Consider the following 4,604-nt stretch of genomic DNA (forward strand, 5'->3'; position numbering starts at 1 on the left):
ATTAGCAAGGCTTTCCTACTGCAAATTATAACATCAGTACTCATAGACTCCAATTGCTTTCATCAGAACAGGTCATTATCTGACTTGCTCTTGTCCTCAAAGGGAAAAACACAATTTTGGAGTGACAAACTCTTAGTGAATTATATGGTGGATGAAGCTGTATTGCATGAAGATATAGAATAGAATGGAAAAAGTGATTCTTTTTTTAGTTAATCGTTGATAATATGTAGAAACAGACAATTGCTGGGGTTGATTTAATGCTGATGTAATCAGTAGAAAACTAGCAAACACAGCCTATTCTAAAGCAACAACAAGTTATTTAATAAAGTCAAAATTAGTAATATAATGCTTTCAGCCTGTTTTTATTAGTCAGCTATAAACATTTTATAGATTGACATTAAAAATTGATATCAAAATTATAAATCAATCTAGAATTGAAACAGAGAGGAAAAAGAATTGGTTTAAGTAAGGAGACCTGGGGATTCTCAGATGGCTGAAGGATAAAGAATCTGCCTGCCAATGCAGGAGATGCAAGAGACATGGGTTCGATTCCTGGGTCAGAAAGATCCCCTGGAGAAGGAAATAGCAACCCACTCCAGTGTTCTTGCCTGGGAAATCCCATGGACAGAGGAGCCTGGTGAGCTAGATCCATGGGGTAGAAAAGAGCTGGACACGACTGAGTGACTGAGCATGCACACACAAGGAGACCTGGTCCCAAGGTCTGTGCCAGAAGTGCTACAAACTAGCAGTATGATCTTAGGTGGAGTATGGCTGACTCATGTTGATGCATGGCAGAAACCAACACAATATTGTAAAGCAATTATCCTCCAATTAAAAATAAATTAAAAAAACACATATAAAAAATAAAATAATAATAATAATAATGGGAGCTACCATTTATTGGAAGTTTTTTTTGGACTGGGGTCATTTCATTTTCTCAAAGCCTTATGGAGCAGGTACCATTATTATTCCCATTTTGCAGATAAGAAACTGAGGACACAGAGAGGTAATAAATTGCCTGCACTCTCACACCTCGTAAGTGACAGAGTCACAGAGCTGGAAACTCAGGTCTGGCTGGTTCTTAAGCACAATAAATATGTGTCTTCTGTACAAATACGAAGGGTGGAGCAAATGGTCCCCTTCCACTTCTAAAATTCCTCACTCCTCATCTTTATATGCACTCCGAAGCAGAGGGTTCCTCAACTTTTTAATGGAGGAGCCCCTTTTTGCTGCCCAAATGCTTTCAGTCACTACAAGGAGAGAGAGTATAGGAAAGTCACTGAGAAAAAAAAAATGGGGAAGGGGCACGGCAGTCAGCTCACTGCCCTCCCCTCAAGAATCTCAGAAAATTGGGTGGAAATTGAAAAATACAACAAACTTGTGCATGTAACAACACAAGAAGCAGACTCCCAAATACAGAGAACAACAGTGGTTACCTGTTGATGGGGGGCTCGGTATAGGGGTGGGAAGTGGGAGATACAAACTACGGGCTGTAATACAGGCTCACCAATGTGTTGTACAACATGAGGAGTATAGCCGATACTTTGTAATAACTGTAAATGGATAGCAAGCTTTAAATTGTAAAAAAAAAAAAAAAAGAAGAAGAAGAAGAATTTAAAACATAAAACAAAAGTAAAAATAAAAAGGAAAAAAAGGAACTGTGGAAATAGCTCATCAGAATGATCCCGGCCACAGCTAGGACCTCTTGCCCACCATAGACGGTCTCGCTAAGAAGATGCAGGACTGTGGCAAGGGATGACAGCATATGCTAAATCAATAGCTGGAAAATATGCTTCATTATAACTGCCTTGCAGGCATTGTCCTTGGGTCAATCTTTCCAACTCATAGCCCAGACAGTCTCCTGGCATTCACAATAACATCCTACATAAAATACAACTCTGCTCAAAGTAGTTTTACATCCAGACTATTAATGAGAAGAGCTTAAGAGACCTGGTACCCTGATCTCAGGCAGAGCCCTAGGGTCAGGGGGTGTATATCGTAGGACAAGCAGAGGTTTGGATCAAACCCTTTCTGTCATGCTCTGTGTGGTCTTGAGAAATTTATGTCACGTCTTTGAGCTCTGGTTTCCTCATCTAAGGGAAAAAGTGTAACAGAATGCAGCTCGTAGGTTCACCATCAACATGCACATCGACACAGGGTAGTTATGAGAGTCAGCAAGATCATGGTTACACAGTGAGTGCCTGACACAATGCAGGAGCTCAATAACCATCAGTTCTCATGTTCTGCGTTCCCATCACAGAAAGATGCTTCTCTCACTAGGTCATCAAGGAAAGATATTAGCTTAATTACTCCAAAGTTGGAAAATTTGAGTATTATTTAGATTTCATCTTAATTTGAAAAAACCTCAGGATGCTATTTTCAGTGAAATGTATCAATCATAACACTTGGAACTCAGATGTTACACTTTGGCTAAATGACTTACTGTGTAAATGGCCATTTACAACACACTTGAAAACTACAAGTGAGCCGCCATAGAAAGATAGCCTCTTCTCAGACTCTTTAAAAAAATTTTAAACTAATAATCTGCTTTAATCAGATTTGTTTAAAAGGACAGAACCACCATTACACGTTGACTTTACCAAGCACACAGAGAGGGATATAAAACCTAGTTAATTGGTCTCCTAGTTTGTCCTTTCCATCAGAAGTTGGAGTAAGTAGCTGACTCCAGAGTTGGAAACCCTTGTAAAGGGGGAACTCAGTGCCCAAGAATCTGGATTGATAGATGCCAGGGAGAGGCAAAAAATAAGATCGAGGCCCCTATCAAGGGCCTTAATCCCTACCAGTTTGTCCAAGCCAACTCTGGAAGCCCGATCTTGTTCTTAACTCCACTGTCCAAGGACTAGACATGGTCATGTGCCCTGGCACCCAATGAGATACATCCTTAAGAGCCCCGTGGGTCTCCCATACATATAGGGATACATCCATGTCTATATATTAATATTTAGATGCATAGTCATTTAGCTCCATTGAAATACATTGAAGCATTATGGATATAATTTTAGCAAAGTAAATGGCAACTTTTTATATGGGCATTCAAGAAAGAAAGATGTCTCTCTTATGCAGGCCGTAATTGTGGAACTTATGCTAATGGAATCATTGTAACACTTTATTCATAAGGGTCATTTATAAATGATGTATGAATGTCCATAAATGTCTCTCTTATTTGCTATTAATAGTTAGGAATGCTATTATTTTTACATAAGCCAAGTGAGATGCCTTTCAAAGGGAAGCCACAATAGATATAATCTGTTGGAATGAGTCTGCAGACAAAATAAGCATATTTTTGCTTGGTTATTAACTACAATAAAGTATTTCCACATGGGTTATTTAAGGTTTTATTTAGATTTCATCTTTAATTTGGAAAAACCTCAGGGTGCTATTTTCAATGAAATGTATCAATCATAACACTTGGAACCCAATTATTACACTTCAGCTAAGTTACTTACTGTGATCTTACCATTTATAGCACACTTCAAAACCATAAGTGAGTTGTCATAAAAAGATGTCCTTTTTCCCAGACTCTGCTTTTTTTTTTAAACTAATAATCTGCTTTAATCAAATTTGTTTAAGGGGAAGGGACCACCACACATTGTCATTACTTGGCACAGTGAAGGGAATATAAAACCTACAGTCTCTGGTCTTGAGTTCATCCTTCTTATCAGAGGTAGAAAGTTAAATACTGTCTTGCCCTTCTTCCCAGTGTTAGAGGGAAGGTTTAAGAGTTAGAAGTTCCTAAATGATCTTGTTGGAATTTGTTGTATCCTGTTAAATGTTCTATTGATAGAATTTTATGAAATTATTTGTTTTAGATGTAGCAGAAAAGGCAAATATTTTCCAGGGTGATGTTTAAAGATAGCCCAGGGGCTTCCCAGGTGGCTCAGTACTAAAGAATCTGCCTTGCAATGCAAGGGACAATGGTTCAATCCCTGATCTCGGAAGATTCGCATATGTCACAGAGCAATTAAGCATGTGGGTCACAACTACTGAGCCCACTCACCCTTGAGTCCATGCTCTGCAACAAGAGAAGCCACTGCAGTGAGAAGCCAGCACACAGCAAGTAAGAGAGTAGCCCCCCCGGCCCCAACTAGTGAAAAGCCAGCACAGCAACAAAGACCCAGCACAGACAAAAATAAATAATTATTTTTAAAAAATAAGGGTTGTGCTCGCTTCGGCAGCACATATACTAAAATTGGAACGATACAGAGAAGATTAGCATGGCCCCTGCACAAGGATGACACACAAATTCGTGAAGCATTCCATATTTTTAGAACTGCCTTATGATCCAGCAATCCCACTGCTGGGCATACACACTGAGGAAACCAGAAGGGAAAGAGACACGTGTACCCCACTGTTCACCACAGCACTGTTTATAATAGCCAGGACATGGAAGCAACCTAGATGTCCATCAGCAGATGAATGGATAAGAAAGCTATGGTACATATACACAATGGAGTATTACTCAGCCATTAAAAAGAATACATTTGAATCAGTTCTAATGAGGTGGATGAAACTGGAGCCTATTATACAGAGTGAAGTAAGCCAGAAGGAAAAACACCAATACAGTATACTAACGCATATATATG

The 4,604-nt window shown here is 39.1% G+C and overlaps 1 non-coding gene across 1 annotated transcript; it reads left to right on the top strand.

Annotated features, from left to right (window-relative positions):
* The first annotated feature begins 4,180 nt into the window (after positions 1-4,180).
* Positions 4,181-4,287, top strand: LOC138990283 (U6 spliceosomal RNA). The gene has a single exon (XR_011466399.1). It is a non-coding gene; the product is annotated as a U6 spliceosomal RNA (small nuclear RNA).
* The last annotated feature ends 317 nt before the right edge of the window (positions 4,288-4,604 follow it).

The sequence above is a fragment of the Bos mutus genome, chromosome 12 (assembly GCF_027580195.1).
Source record: "Bos mutus isolate GX-2022 chromosome 12, NWIPB_WYAK_1.1, whole genome shotgun sequence".
NCBI lineage: Eukaryota > Metazoa > Chordata > Mammalia > Artiodactyla > Bovidae > Bos > Bos mutus.